Here is a 17,189-nt window from a genome sequence, read left to right on the forward strand (position 1 = left end):
GCATTAATGTTATTTACGAAAATTGTACAACAGCACCGTGCGAGTATTTGAATGGACATTTTGAAGATGAAAAATCGTATTTAATGATGGAAATGTTTGAGCAGTATTTACCGAGTTTTGAGGTTCCAAATCCTCCATGGGCTGTCGAGCAGGAGGGATGCATTTGTACTTGAAATGGAATTTTTCGCGATTGTGGAGCGATTGTTTTTGGAAAAGCCGAGAGCATTAATGTGATGATGGATTCATATGGGATGAATAGCCAGTTTTTTTTCTTCTTCTGTGGCCAACCACTGCCGTTTATAACCGTAGAGACACATCTTACACCTAGGAATAGCGACGATACAATACAGTAATAATAATACATTATACATGCATCGGTGGTAATAATATCGCGTTTTGGGGGACATATGAACGTCATAAGCTTAATGTTTAAATTCCTCAAATCACAGATATAAGCTCTATTGCAGAAGGCCCACGAAATTTCGATTTAACTCATCACAATAATGATTACAATTCTAAGAGCGCGTTTGTGTAAATGTGTGTGCTAATGAACATTCCAATATCGCGTATACACAACACAACTTACTACTACTACTACTACCATCGAAAACAGTAGTCGAAGAAGCTCTTAGAAAGAGAGAGAGAAAGTGCGGTCAAGCAAATGGTAAAAACTTAAGGTAATGAGCAGGAGTTAATTAAATATAACATCCAATAAATTTACCCTCCCATTCCCCCCCAGAAGAAAACGAAAGATGAGATGAAAACCCATTTGTAAAACATTGCCATTAAGGCCCCACCCCCTCTCTTTCCTGAGCGGGATGGGGGGCTGATCGGCAGGAGAGCAAAAAGTCTTCAATCAACACAATCAACACGTACACCTCCGTTCCGTTCCGTGAGTGAACTTTGCGGGGGAGAATGTCGATTGCGATTAAATGGATAAATTTAATAAAACAACATTATTGTAAACACACACATACAAACAATACTGCATAACTTGAGGGATACACACTTGAGGATGTAAAGGGGGATGTGGAGCGTTTTACTGCGATCAACACATGATGATGCATACATTTGAGGTAAGGAAGGAGAGTAACGATGTGGCAGGAGATCTTATACAATAAGATTCAATTTTGAAAATTCAAATTTCGTACTATTGAAACGCTATATTAAATGATCCATCAAATCTCGTCGGCACACAACCAGCAGGAGGAGCAAGAACCCAACACGAAGAACCACAACACAATGCGCTGAAGATAATCTTGGTATCTTGGCTAATTAAATTATTGGCGTATTGCACTAATAAGCTAATAAAAGCATACTTAATGTAACAACTAAGAGAAGAACGGTGAGAAAAAGGGGAAGAAAATATGCATTTTACTATCGATATTGATACACACCCAGTGAAAATACTCTCTCCATTGACAGTATAAGCAGCGAGTAGCAGCGAGCACTCGAAACAAAAACACACACACACACTAGCGTTAATCACATTGGCAGTAACATATCTGTGTGATATTTAGAAGTATAAAAAACAACATCAAAACAAAAAAACAAAAGCAAAACATCAACTTATTGGGGAGACATTTTTTACAATCGAAAAACAACAAACTGCAAAAGAGAGAGAGAGAGAGAGCGAGACATAATAAGGCGTAAATGAATGTTAAAAGAGAAAAGAAAACACATCACTGCCATTACCGAGAGATTGGACATTTTTCAGACCGATTAGGGCAAAAGTTCTGCTGGATAAAGCTGCTTCGAACGAGTGAAGCATTGCTTCTGTTCTGCAAGTTGCATACTTTACGGCGTTGACGTTGCAGAGCTGAGCTGAGCCATTGCACTTCTTTACGTTTGAAGTAGGCATTGTCCAACTAAACTGTGTTCGTTAGAGAGTTTATTTGTAAAGCACCATTTTAAGCACACCTTTTGGAGCACCGTTTTAAACATCTTTGTTCCTCCGATTCGTTTTGGAACACAGTTGCAGCAACGAATGAAAAAAAAAAAAAACAAAACTATTAGCTTCCATGTTTTTAAACTGCCCTTTGGCCGTACGACATTATGACTGCCTGTGTTCACAGTTTGGTTTGATCGAGTAGCAACGATCTAAGCGCGATAACGTTAACACAACAAAAACAAAAAGAAACAAACAAAACTGCCACAATCCTGGAGGCTCTCCGGCGATGAGTTTCCTCTTTACGTTACTGCATTTATTGTCGTTCGCTGTTGAGGTTTTTTGTTTTATTTCTCTCTCTGTCAATATCTCGTGTGGTTCCTCCTCTACATTTACAGTAACTAATCCCCAATTCCATCTATACGAGCGCGTGTGAGCGCAACGACAACCGATCCAATCCGATCCCCCAAACGCCCTGCCCGCCCACCAGCGCAATGCTCGGGCGCAAAACAAGACGAAATCAGCGCAAAAAGCCCCTCCCCTTCTTTCCAAAAGCGTGTGTCGCAAAAAAGCTCTATACGATTAAGAAGAATAAATACAGCATATTTGGTGAAATTGTAGCAAAACATGTATAAACATATTTAAGGCAAATTACGAATAAAACAAAAACACAACATGAGACTGGATGGTGTACGGGGGGCAGGAGGAAATGGTTGGGTAAACGAAAGCAAGGCAAAAAAAAAGCTACAGAATGATTATTTTTAAGCTTTTATGGCTTTTGTTTCATTTTGTGGCTCATTTTTCCGTTAATTACCTTTTCTTTTTCACGGCGAATTAGAGCTCCAGCAACATTTCCCATACAAATTGCATACATTTAGGCGCAAAAGAGCCGAATTTCATTTTACCGGCAAAATTACTATTTTTACATCGCTGAAAAGATGTAAATAATTGGTTAAATGAAAGTTAAATCTTTTTTTTAACATTTTACGAATAAATTCATTATAAACAACAAACTCCATGTGAGCTATTTTTAGTTGCAAAGATTGGCCCTTGTTTTCTCCACCAACCAATTTACCAATACTTAACGGGCAACATATAAAGACAAAAACGAAAGATGACTGATTGCGGTGCTCTTGATAGTAGGATTAAACGTATATTGAAACATTACATTACCATAAGTAAAAGTTAAAAAAAAACAAGCCCTTACACAAACCGATACCGAAATAATGGAGAGCGTATGCGGAAAAAAATCTAAATTAAAAACCCATAGCCGAGTAGTTATGGCTGTAGCTGTCGTTTAAAAGTCCAACGTTTAAAAAAACGCGCTATTTTAATGGAATAATAACAATATTATCCCGCTTTGGCAATTGATACGGAAACAAACAAATAAGCACACACGAGAGAAGGCGTAGCAGAAGCTTCTTCTATAGTGTTTTTTTTGCGTTTTTCACCCCTTTTTTGTCACTCAGTTCACTAAAATCCAGCTCGTCCAATTAAAATTGAAACACTTTTACTGTTTCTACACTTCGGCAATGCAAAGCACAATGTAATGTAATACAACCAATTGGAATAGCTGCACTTTACTAGGCTTTACTGCTGTTAGGATTATCCCTCCCAAAGGAACGCGCTTTTCCAAACCCCCCAAAAGGCGCACCACAACAAGGACTGAATGGAAAATACGAAAAATAAGGAACGAGAGGAAAAAAAGGAACCAACATTGGAGGAGATTTAAAACTTTTTTGAGACTAAAGAAAAATCGGTTCTCGTACTACACACGTTTTGGAAGGTAGGAAAACATTTCAAAATTAGACTGGTAATACTTATACACACAAAATTGTAGAAGAAGAGGGCCACAAACGGAAGAAGGAATGATGAACAGGAGGCAAGTGATGGTAAAAATTAAGAAAAGAAAAATATTAAACAACACTTCTTCCTCTCCGTTCCTGATGCTTTTCTAGCGATGTAAGGACAGAAAACACTAACACTAACCTCAAATTGCACGGTTATAGGACACATCCTTCCCTCCTTCCCTTAGCTTGTTCGGTGTTCAACTCTCTATTGCATAAGCCCTACTACACCCAAGCTGTTTCGTTATCATTGTTCTTAATTAGAATAATTAGATAACATGCTTTACTTGATTGTGAACTCATTGTAAAGTAAATTGTTCTGTCATTACTTTTTCCACTTTTTATGCTCTTTTTTTGGGAATTTAGGAAAAATTTACTTGTAGCCAAATTAAATGCTAGTTAATTTTATTAGATAATTTTGTTTCCAACCAAACAAAAAAAGCAACCTAAATCAAACTACCTGTCGGTACGAGTTGAAGAGTGAAAAAAGAGGTAAAGAGGCAACGGAACGAAAAGTTACAAAAGATGAATGTAAATAGTGCGACAGTAGATGATGCAACAACAGGGTGAAACCCAGCGGAAAAAGGGAGAAAACAGCACGAAAGTGAAACGAATGGACAGAAACTTCAAAGAAAAATCCTCTTTAAATTTCTCTCCCTCATCCGTAAAATTCTGTACAATTGCAAACAATCTTTGACCTGAGATTCCCTGAATTGTTGAGTTTGCATAAATCCTTAAAGAAAAAAAAACACGCGCAAACATATATGAAATAAAAATTATGCATTAGTATATAGCTGTGTTAATAGTGAGGATAAAAGGAGAAAAGAGAAGAGAAAGAGAAATGTACAGATGCATATAATATATAAGCACAGATTCTAACCATGCAAAAACCCCGAGGAACAGAAATAACAAACAAACAAACCAAACGAAACAATAGCTGCTCTCACACCTGAACAGAAGAAAGTAAAACTTAAAACAAACAAAACAGAAGAGATAAATAAAGCAAAGCTTGTTATTTTTATAAAAAGCTTCACACAGACACAACAAACCGTGCAAAAGAAACATGAAAACCGGTGTAAATGGAACAAGTACATCAAACAAATCAACACACAGATTTGATATGAGCAAATGACTACAACAAACAAACAAACGCATTCATGCAAACAGTTTTTCCTTTACAACAAAAAAGATCCTCTTTTTAACCTTTCGAGCTATGCGAACACACACACACACACACTCGACGATACGTACAAAAAACCCCCCAAAAAAATGGAGCAGAAATTACAGAAAAATGTGAAATAGTGAACTTGTTACGCACTCGTTGCCATTACCTCAGTGTGCAAAGCTGCAACAAACAAACCTGACCTGGTTGCATCAAACACAACAAAACAAACACAGAAGAACGTAAAACAAAACAAAAAACGAACAAAAAACCTGCATCTTATACGAAGCGTCGCAAACAATAAATTGCAAAAAAAAAGATGGCGAAGAACATGTAAAATAACACAGAGAGAGAGAGAAAACTTTGCAAAACAGTAGCATCAACAGCAGTCAAACAGAATATTTAACAAAACGTTCTAGAGTTCTAGAAAACCGAACAAACTGAAAGCACAAACACACACTCACACAAGCCGAAACAAAAAAACACTACAAACCAACTGAAACCAATCTCAGACGTCGAAAGAAAAGGAAAATGGATGAAAATATATATATATTATATTATTAAAAAGAACTTTACACAAACCAAAACAGAGGATGCAAAACAAATGCTAAATAATAAAAGAAAGAAAGCTATGTAAACTATATATAAAAAGAAAAAGGGATGAATCAAGCACGATTAGAGAGAGAGAAAGTTACAATGAGAATGGTGCAAAAAGAATGATAAAGAAAGGGAGAAACAAAATGTAAAGTAACACAACACAACATGAAAATACAAAATAGAGAAACTACATACAAAAAGAGAGCGAGAGAGAGAGAGAAAAAGAGAAAGAGAAAGAAATGCAAACGAATGCCATACTACTGTGAGAAGAAAGTAAGAATGGTAAAAATTTCAAATAAAATATGTATTCATTATTAAAAAAAGAGGACTTGTGTGTGCTATTTGTATGAAAGAAACCCAAATCCGTGGGAACATTCATTTATCGCACACACGCTGCTCCTAACCTCAAACATCATCATTATGGGAAATGTTGCTATCACAGAGTGTGTGGCATTTGTATTAGACCAGATTACGGTTTAAGGATTCTGTGCGACGACACCGCCACCGATTGCTCGAAGCGCTCCCATGGGATACAATCTCCGCAACCACAAAATGCCGCGGGATGTGGGATCTTCTTATCAGCAGCAGCAGCAGCAGCAGCGACCGGCCCGACCATTTGCTGCCAGAGCATTGACGACCCTGGGAACTATCGCTCGAAAATGGGCTGTTTTGGGATTCGGCCGGAGTGTTACTGCTCCCCGGTTGATAACCCGGCCGCGAACCCCGGGGGCGCAGATGTGGTCGGAAGGTTATGCGCAACACACCGCAGGGTCAACCGAAATGCGCTCTTGGTTGCGCTGTTGCGCTTGGGTTTGTTTGTTTCATTCATCGTTCGCTGGACTGTGGTCGCGTTATCGCCAAGGTCTTCTTAATTTAGTACTTGTGCCTGGTTGGTTGTTTAATTATTTTCTTTTATAGCTTCTTCCCCCAGTGAAGTTCAGTTCCAGCCATTTGAGCAGTGAATCCTAATCTCTTACCAGCGGGAGGGGTAGTGTAGGACCTTTTTCCCGCTAACCTTTCCCATCGATCAATGTGAATCGAATGTCAATTGATTGTTGATAACAGCTGCAAGTTAGGTTTGTTGCTTACAAACATTACCATTAAACTTGTACAGTTCTAGATAAGATAGCAAATAGAACATTCTAGATGCTCTTTATTAAACGCGCTCTGAATAGCTTCTTCTAGACAAGTCTTCCGAGAAGTAGTACGCCTTAAAGTATGCAATCTGCTCAGCATAAGCTTCAATTTGTCATAAACAGTGCATACATTTAGGCGCACTATCATTCGTTTCGCTTAGAATCGTTGTTAAAACTCGTCACTTTGAGCTCGTTTGGATTGGTAATCAGAAAAAAAAACCTTAGACAGGTTGTACGCGTTGCTTTCCATCCATACGGCCTCTCTCTCTCTCTCGCTCGCGGCCGCATAAACTAGTTCAGTCTGCCCCGCGCTAAACTATGCAAACAAGGAATTGAACCGAATTGAACTGTGTATGATAAATATAGCCAGCATATTAAAGAGCTCTTTCCCTTACTGTTGGTACGTATCATCGTAACATCGCTTGTCTGTAAGTGCGTTTGTGTTTCGTGGCGTGTTGTTGAATTATTCAACCAGACCTTGCACCCCCCAGGACGTCCTCCCGATGTGTTCGATATGTATGCAAATATATTCTCAATGTTTTTTTCTTCCTCAGGCACCAGCAGAGTAGGAGCAATTGAGTTTGAAGCGCTTCTGGTGTGTGACCAGAGCAGTAAGAACACACACACCCCTCCGCCCAGTTTAGAATGTCCCAAAACCTAAGTGACTGAGTAAGCAGCTTGGGCTGCCATAATCCATAGGAAACATCCTTGTTGTGTGCTGGAACGCGAATAAAGCTTCTCTCTTAAGTCTCCACTCGGCACCAACATCACACACGAAGCAGTGACGATCTAATGATTGCTCCAAATCTTGTTTTAAAACCTTTCGCTACCCGTCGACTCTTCACTGCAACAATGTGAAAGGCTAAACAGCAACACCATCTGACAATAATGCGCACAATAAATATCTAACGTACAAGAGGTTCTAAATTTCCCGCTCGCAAACCAACATTTCCCCGGTCGAAACACAGCGCTGGTTGTCTCTGCTTGGCAGATAAATCTTCAGAGAGCCTCCTCTCACTGTCTTCTATCACACAAACACACACACACTCGACGGGTGGGGAAGAAAGAGTTGCTGCCGGCGTTACAACAATGTCGGGAAATTGGACGTATAAAAACCTCTCTCTCTCTCTCTCTCTCTTTCGGAGGGGGGAGAGATAGAGCAAAATAATATCAAGTCTTGAGGGAAGGAGGGAAGGAGTAGACGGACGCACGACACGGGAGGTGGCACACACAAACACGGTGGAATGCTTTGGGCGATGGTGACAATCCTGCATTTGTAACGGTTGCGGCCAACAACAGCAGCAGGAGGCCCCCACGAGCTATTTTCGGACGATCTATTATGGCGCACGCGTGTGTGTGTGTGTCTTGCACTGCGGAGACGACACCACGCCCGGGGGGATGATGGTGCTTTATAGCAGTAGATTTCGATTTCATTTCGGAAGCGACGATAATATTGCTTTTAGAATTAAACGCTCGCGTGTAGCGCGCGCAGGTTAATCATACACACCACCACCATCATCAGCGATTGAACCATCAGCGATCAGGTATTTCAATGCGCGATACACAACGATGCGTAAACGCCGCTACGTCTCGCGCTGCGTGTCCGTGCCAACCAATCAAAGCAACCAAACCAAACCAAAGCAAAAAAACAGTTCGATCGAAAATCGCCCATAAATGTGGGCTTTTCCGCGCACGCGTGTACCATCCACCATGCTGATGGGTGAGGAGGAGCATGCGAACACAATATACAGAGCACAGCAAAAAAAGGGAGATGAGGGGGTACACGATGGGCATAATTATAGAGTACTGGTTTGCCGCCACCACACCGGGGCGTAATCCACCGAAACCACTTTACTCGCGGGGGGGCTCTCCTCCCGATCCCTTTTCTGGGTGGGGTGGAAGAAGAAGGTCTACCTCGTTTGAAAAGAAGGCCAATATTGCACACAGAGCTCCCCCCCCCCCTCAGATCAGATGAGAGTGAAAATTGATGCCGCTTCAGTTCGGGAAATTCCTCCAAGACTCTCCTTCCCCCCTCCCAAATGGGTGCAAATTAACACCTCCGAAACTCCATCTCCGATCCTTCTCCGGCCTCCCGATGACTAAGCGGGACTAAGGAATTGAAAGGTAATTGGACGGTATTATCTGATATGGTGCTTCCCATTCTCCCCCCTTTTGACGGCGTGTGTGTGCGTGATAGAACAACCATAAACTGCTGTCGGTTTTCAAACACACATAAAAGCCCAAAACCCCGTCCAGATACGCTGCCGTCGATCGCAAACCTGATCTCAGCTGGAAAGCGCGCGCCCGAAGCGGGCATCGAGAGAAACCATAAAAATCCGTGTTAAAATCTACAACATTGCACACACGCCCCTACTAGCCCCCGGGGCTGGGGCTGCAAGAAGAATGGACCCATTTATAACTGGGTTACTGCTGCTGGGTAGAGCAGGCTCATAAAAAAACGAGCAGCCTCCTCGCTCTGTAGTAGCATTTGGAGATTCGATTCCGAATTGATCCGCTAAACCCTGCACACTGAGATTGGAAGTCAATTCTTGAAGAAGGAGAGTATTGCAGGCTTTTTCTTTTTTGGGCTTTTTGCAACTTATGAGCCTCTCCAAACCTCTACACGATAACACACACACACTCGTTGATAGGGTTCTTCCCTATGTGACTAGCTTGTCACATCATTAGCGCTAGACTCCGGCGCTCCCGTTTGAATGATTCTTATCTCGGGTGTAAAGCCACGGGCCATAAAACAAAAACCAGGTGCTACTAACCCCAGCTGCTCAGAAACGTGATAAGCGTGATAGAGCCTCCTCTAAGGGTCTCGGGTCTAAGTCTAGAAATGTACAGAGAGTGAGTAAACCAACCAGTTCAAGTGTGTTTGATTTTGGCGCGTTGGGAGCTTATGACACTGTTGTTTATACCATGACATCACTTCTAGCAGTGATAACTCTCTTGAATGTCTTGCAGAATGATTATCCAATGATTATGACTTCAAAAACTGGGATCATTTCTTTTCAGAACATCGGGCTCAATGCAAACTTTTAGAACAAGGTTTATACACTCCCGTATCTGTATAAAATTCTCTACAAAAGCCAATACCATACTATTTCCACCACAGACCTAAAGAGTTCATCTCAACAAATTGATAACAGCCATCCACCGATACGTTATAAATAGCAGTTTGTTAGTCATTAAGCGCAACAACACAACGCCGGCGCCTTCCGTACCAACCAACGGAGTTTGATAAATGAAACCCCATTACATATACGCGGCACATTCTACGCAATCCACCAGAACCAGAACACAGAACAATCCTTCATTCAGGCTCGGTCCTCTCTTATCGCTCCCTTTCTAAAACACTGCTTGTTAAAAATACGAGATTCAGGCGAGTGAGAGAGTTAAAAAAGCTCCTCCAAAGATAAAGTCAAATGACAAACCGGAATGTTCGCGCGGTGATTTATGTGCGTGTAAGGATTTTGAGGATCGATCGGGTAGGTAACGAGAGATGATCGTTTTGTCACTGATAATCTGAAAATGGTGACTATACAACAAGCGACAGGCAAGCATCGGGACAAGCTACGTGGAGAAGAGCGAGATGCAAGCGTGAGAGGAGATAACAGAACCCACAGATGGACGCGCACTTATTAACGCTCGGTCCGATGTAGTCCGATTGTCGAGAGCTGTGCTGTGCGCGTCCGTGCTGTGGGCTCTTTTGTGGCACTGGAAAAGATGTGTGTAAAGACACGCTTTATCGCTGCCGTTAATAACACAGTTGGCGTTGGACTGCCTGCCTCCGGTGCTGCTGCTGCTGCTGTTCGTGTTGGAGATGGTTTTCACATTTCCAATGTTTCACGTGCACCCAACCACGCGTTAACTCGATCATATATCGAGGTGTACGAGCTGCTACTTCAACCTTAGAGTAGGCTATGCGGCTCAAGGTGTGTATCTACCCATTTTAACGCTTTCATCACTTTGTGATCGATCCTCCCGAGGGTGTGTAACGGAACGGGGTTGACAGGCAAACATTAGCTGCTTGTCATGGCTTCTTGTTGGGAGATATGGTTTTGATGCCATTTGTCATAATTTTGAGGTGGATATAATATCCCATGACAAATCGTGATCATCAACATTTATGGGAATTATCACCTATTAAGAAGCATTGTTCAACAACTGTACAAGATCACTTCATTAAGCGGGGATGGCACTCAGAACTAGATCATTAAATGACACTCCTCTTTCACCTATTCTTCACCGTTCGTCCACCAGACTCAGTTGATCTCATTTGATGGAGTGGATTTTAAAGATTTCGGTGTGCTACACACGCTCCACACACACACCATGTCATTGACCGCATCTGGAAATGGAAGGCTCGCGTTCTTTGCGCAACCCCTCTACTAAGGGTTGTGGCAAGAAAACGTTATATGTGCGCTTTTTTTTCTTCCTGCTGCTCCTGCTGTTGCCTACGGTTCTTCGTTCTTTTTCGTATCTCTTTTTTTAGAAACTGAAAAAAACCTGTCTCACTTTTGTTGTAACACGCACACAAACACACACGTGCCCGCTGCTCGCGGTCGCTCTTCAGTATCGCAACCTGTTCCTGCTTCCGAACCGGGGTCCAAAAGAACGCCGGGCGGGAGTTGGGAGTTCCAATATCCTCAGTGCGTGCAGAGAAACAGGTTGAGATGAGGAGAGGTGGTGACGACGACGCTCGCCCCCACGCCCACCAGAGGTGTATCGCCCGCCGAGCTTGTGGGTTTTGGAAAATTTGTTTTACGCGCTTCCAACATACGAGACCCTACCTCCTCTTAAGACTCCGCACAAAACGGGAGAAAGAGGATACGGGCAAAAAAGAGGCCCAAGCGCTGCATTTGAATAAAAACGCGTTAATCACACACGGGCGGGACGAGATCGAGCGGACGAGGTAGAGGAGGAGATCGCGGAATAAACGTTTTGCGATCATTTCCAGGACGTCATCATCTGCAGCATCGTCGTGGTTGCTCGGTGGTTGTTGTCGTGGAGTCTTCCAATCCTATCAAACTCATTCTCTCCTTCTGCGAAAAGACACAGGACAGGGGGTGGAGAGCATGTTCGCGTATGTTGAGCAGGTTTTTTTCTATAGAAGCAGCAGCAGCAGCTCTCCTCTGCCAGACTACAGGACGACAACTTCACCTCTACACCATACCATTGCGGGGGGATGGAAATATTAAAATTTAACTGGTAAAACTCGTTTTATGAAACCGCGCCAACACACAAGAGTTTGGCCGCTGTGTTGCGTTTCTTCGTGAGAACACGGGCATACACACACTCTGCCGCCTATTTCGGTTCAAGTTCTTTGTGAACCTTTGCAGGCTGCTGATGGAACACCAGATGGAACCAACCACTTGTTTTGCGGCCAGCCAAACAAGCGAAAGGAGAGCAAATTCTCTGTTCCAGGAATGTTTTGTTCTGAGTTTTGGAAATTCAGGGTTTTAAAATGCTTGGATGCTTTGGCAAATCAAACAAACTGAGACCCAAGGAAAGAGATCCCAGAAACTCCAAAAACACTGTACACCCATCGATCGTGTTGTTGATCAAGATCGGTTGGAAGTAACGAGACTATCAGCAAACACAATCAATCTCTGCAACCTTTCAGAGGGAGAGAGAGCTCTGTTGATTTCAATCCGACCAATTTGAGAATGAGAGCAATAGCAAACCCACCAACAACACCCAACCAACCGGTTATTGGAAAACGTGTCATTTTCGCCTCATTCCAAACAAGGTCAATGGCAGGATGTGCGTGAAACGGGTTGACTTCGGGGTGTAGAATCGGCGCGATCACCATCAAGCATTCAGACGACTCTTCTCGAAGATCACACTTTCTGTTCTTGCCTTCACTCCAGAAGTTGGGGAAACGTTTTAGCACACATTTTAAAATTCCCTCAACGGGTTTCCCAGCAAAACCTTCCTCCAGTCTCCATAATACCATGAGAAAGCTCAGTGATTCTGCCGATTCTTCTAGCAAACAAACCAAATATGCTCATATGTTCCCTCCTGGTTTGTATAATATCTCATGTCGTAACATTCCTAAACCCGGAGATGCATTTTTCGCGCCGACATCGCTCGCACAAATGTCTTCATTACTCGCCCAGAATGTGCAATAATGCCCCAACCAGCGCACGGGTTGTCTCTCCAAGCCCTCCCCCAGAGGAATAGTCCACGTTTCTTGCCTGCTGAAATATGCAAATTCCTTTCCCCCGCACGTTTTGTCAAAAAGTGCAACTGCGCATGCACCGCCACCGCTGGCTCCAGAAGCCGCTGCCAGTATTCCCATTTGTTGCCCATTTCGGAACGGCCAAGGCAAGGAAAGGAATTATATAAAAGGTTTGTGTTTTGCGGTTGTCGTTTTTTTGTAACGTTTCTTCGCTTCCAGATTAGCCTGACACGGAAAGGGGGGAGAGAATGATGTTGATGTTTGCTGACAAGTCAACCTTCTCATATTAATGCTGATGAGCTCCAAAGTTGCTGCTCGCCATATTCGATGAGCGGTGTGTGTGTGTGTGTGTGACTGTCTTCCTCCGGAGGGTTTTTTTGTTCTTCAGAGTCGCGTTGGAACACGATCGAAAACGTTACCGTTCCTCCCAACGGAACGACACCACATATACCCAACAACACTCCAGAAGGCTCATGGTATGGTGTCATGGCTTTTCACTCGAGACACTTTTTTTCTATCCCTGCAGCCACTTGTAGCCCAAAAACCTCGGCTTTTTCGTTAAAAAAATGAAGCGAAAAGGAAAGAAGAAAAAACACTACCAAACAATGCATTAAAAAATGCTGCAATTAATGTAAAAAAACGCATTCATTAAGAAGTCTGAACTGCAAACAGCCATTACCGGATTGTGTGTGGTTGGTGGTGGTGGTGGTGGTGGTTGATGTTTTGGCCAGTTTTTTGTTTTTGTTTTAATGTCGAGTGTATTATACCCTCTCCGTTCGGGGGAGCCTTGCGATACAGTTCAGACCCCGCGACAGTTACACTGGTTTTTATCTTGATTTCTATCATCTCTTTCTGTCCCTCCCTTGGATTCTTCCCTCAACAAAATGCGGCAAAGTGTGAAGCCTTTCGTGCCAACGACGATAATCGGGGTCCTGGCGCTCCATCTCCCGGGGAAAACGGCAATCAAAGCGTGTTGAGCGATTACCAAAAAAACAACGGCGAATATATCGTGTGCTGTTGGAAGCGCTAAATCGGGATATAAACATAGGCCCCGAGGATACGGACCAGCACACCCTATCATTTACCGGAAGGACCACCGTTTTGATGCCGTTTATGTACGAAAAGCGCCTTCGGGGGTTGGAAAGAAAGGAAAAGGAATCAATGCAACACAGGTAGCTTAATGTTGTGCGCAGGCTTTGAGGGATGAGAACGAACGGTCTGGTGAACGTCCTCGACGACTCCCTCGAAGTCGCACAATTGATTTATGGAGTTGAAAGACCCTATAGTCGCTACCTATAAACCCAGTAGTAAGCGCATCTTATTTCTTCAATATCGGAGATGTGACCAGACGTTGCTACTCATAAAATAGGTTAATGAATCTTGCCCCAAACCCAAATGAGGCAACACACGGTTTGCGGTCGAGTTGCAGTATCGGAAGAGGAAACCTTCCCGTCCGTCGCTGTCGCTGATTACAATACGAGGCGGGCCAATGTCGAAACCCTACAACTGTGCAAGACAACCACACAGAAATAGTTCGCTTAGAGACTCGTGTTGGAGACGACAAATCGTCGTCTCTCTGACGGGCTGTGTGAACTGTGTCACTAAAGTGTGGTAGGAAACGGAAGGGCAAGGGCAAGCATAGATAGGCCCGTTTCCGTTCATTTCCGGACAGAGACGAAGCCGAAGGGTTTTGTGCATATGTTAGTCATCCCGACATCCCAACTCGGGAATGGGGATGTGTGGTGCTTAGAGGAATTATTTATTGCACACTCATTTCATCATCATCATGGGGGCTTTGGGTTGAAACAGAAGAAGGTTAGGTCATCTACTTCTTCTTGGGATATCGATAAAAAAGCTGGGAGTTTATCAGGAGGATGTACTCTGAACTATAGAGTCAAAACGGATCTTGAACATTTGCCCACAGTAAGAAATAGTGACAATAGCATCAGCCCAATAACGCTATCTTTGCGCATATCTTCGTCTTGCTAGTCTAATTTTCTCCTCTCTAGTCCTCTGTGGACCTACTTGCGCAAAACTCCATGCGTGATCTAGCGTTGGAAGAGCACCAACAACAACACAACGGCAGTGAACCTTAGCACCATAGCAACATTGTAGTAAAGCATCGACGATCATATAAAACACACTCACAGCACGAATGATTTACAAATGAGAGGGCTTCAGGGATGACTTGGGTCAGGGGCTGTGGTGTGTGGGACGAAGACAACATCGCTCATCGGTTGGGCAGCAGCGTGTTGTGCTGTGTTGCTTGGATAGCGTTACGGCACGTGATCGACGACCTCCTGCTGGTCGATCAGATGCCACCGCCATACAAGCCACAAGAAATGGGCTTGGGGATTGTGCTTGGCGACACACGTAACCGACTTGTGAAGAGAAGTCCAGTGACGATGGAGGAAAATTGATTGTAATCGATACCAGGTTTTAGACTCTTGTTGTGCTTAGCGCCTTCGCTCTTCCCAAAAAATGATACGAAAGAGGAGTGCTCTATGGGATAGACAGCAACAACTCGACGCGCTTCAAACCTGTTTGAATGATTCAGATTGTTATGTCAATTTTTGCATTTTTAAGCACTCGCTATAAATTATGCTTCATTAAGGCTCTTCTAGTTCCCTAAAAAGTAGAGCTTCGTTCGTACTCACCAAAAGAAACGGCGCCACCATCAGCAGGATGCAGAAAACGACCATTTGTTGCGCACACTGTCCAACTACCAGGAATGGTAAAAGTACCCATTTCCACTTCATTAATCGACAGGTTGTCCCAAGGAAAGAGAGAGAGAGAGAGATGTTTTCCTGCAAAAAGATAACGGTCAATTGGTTAATTTCAACACGCTCGTTTTATATGCTGTTTGTTTTATGCTGTTTTACTTTTACCTTTCGGCTGCTCGCGGGCGACGGACACCATGGGACGGGTTTTGTTTTTTTTATGACCTGGCCAGAGAGTGAACTTTTATGGGACTGCACTGCACACACTCTAATGTGCACAACACTCTACGGATATGAATCTACGAACGGGAGAGAAAGAAGAATAAAGTAACCTGCAAATTGACCATAAAGATGACTATCTAACGAACTGCACACAACGCGGTGCGCGTTCATGTTTTCTTGGACAGAGTTCTTAGATTATTATCGTTCCACCACGATAATGTATTTTTGATTGAAGAATCAACAGGAATCACTATTGAATATTCAAAGTCTTTTGAGGAAGCCTCAAGGCTCATGCTCACCAAACAAAAGCATCGAAAGGTAACACTCACACACGCAATACCTCCCCACATTCATGTCAAACTCATCCTCAACCTCCCCAGGGATCACCGATGTGTCAAACAGTGCCCCCGGAAGGCGAGTCAAACGGTTCAAACGATTTCCGGTGTGTTCATCGGCCGCGCGCGTGTGCGCACGCTTTTTTCGTTTAAATACCGGAAGTGTGAGTCTACCGCTGCCGCTGCCGTCAAACCCGCGGCAAACCTTTTCTCCTCTGTTGCCGCTAACTGGACATAGACACACACATCAGAAGCAGTGAGGCTCGTTGCACAACTTCTTAATGGGTAGCATCCTTCTTGACCTCCCGCCCGACGTCCTTTTGCTGTTTGAAATTTGTTAGGAACCGGGGTCGGACGGAGGCACACTCTCACCACACGTTGCAACTGTTGCCCGATGCAGCACGCGCGTGTGTGTTGTCTGCACATCGTCACCTTCTTTTTTGGGTGCTTCTTCGATATGTTTGCAGCCCTCCCTCCGAGGGCCATGTGGTCGATGCTGTTTCCGGCTTCGCTTTTGTTTTTTTGTTACTGTTGTTGCTGTTCAATCGGTTTGTTTGGTCAAATGTCACGCTTCCGCGGTTGAAGAAGACGAGTTTAGGAAATGATCCGATGAATCGAGTAACACAAAAAAAAGGCAAGGGCGCCCTCTACAAAGTAATATCGATTCTATCTCTTCAAACAAGCGACAAGCGACGGAGAGGGCCTTGCGCTGCAGTAGCTCTTGTTGTGGAATGTTATCGCTCCCAGCCTACGATGATCGTACGATGAGATGTTCTTGGCTTACGAAAGTCTGTCAATATCGCTTCAAGTTCTCCTTTCGTAACTGTTAGTACAGTCGGTGGTTTAGTTTTCAACAAATCTTGAAAAGAGAGAGAGAGAGAGAGAGAGAGAGAGAGAGAGAGAGAGAAAGAGAGAAAGATAGAAAAAAGGGTTTAACGCATCTTTGTACAGCTGTTTCTTGGAATAATTGGAATGAAGTAACCAATATTACGAGAATTGTAAGGCAGATCTTCTACGTAAGGGTAGGAGATATCATCACGATCATCTACAGATTCCTCTGGCTCATGTTCTTGCTATCGGAGCAGCTATCAG

General features: G+C 43.3%; 1 long non-coding RNA gene across 1 annotated transcript; it reads right to left on the bottom strand.

Moving 5' to 3' along the window:
- Positions 1-268: 268 nt before the first annotated feature.
- Positions 269-17,182, bottom strand: LOC120903011. Its single transcript, XR_005739521.1, has 4 exons — positions 17,089-17,182; positions 15,709-16,956; positions 15,478-15,627; positions 269-324 (listed from the first exon to the last, which is right to left on the bottom strand). It is a non-coding gene; the product is annotated as an uncharacterized LOC120903011 (long non-coding RNA).
- Between the last annotated feature and the right edge of the window lie 7 nt (positions 17,183-17,189).

The sequence above is a fragment of the Anopheles arabiensis genome, chromosome 3 (genome assembly GCF_016920715.1).
Source record: "Anopheles arabiensis isolate DONGOLA chromosome 3, AaraD3, whole genome shotgun sequence".
NCBI lineage: Eukaryota > Metazoa > Arthropoda > Insecta > Diptera > Culicidae > Anopheles > Anopheles arabiensis.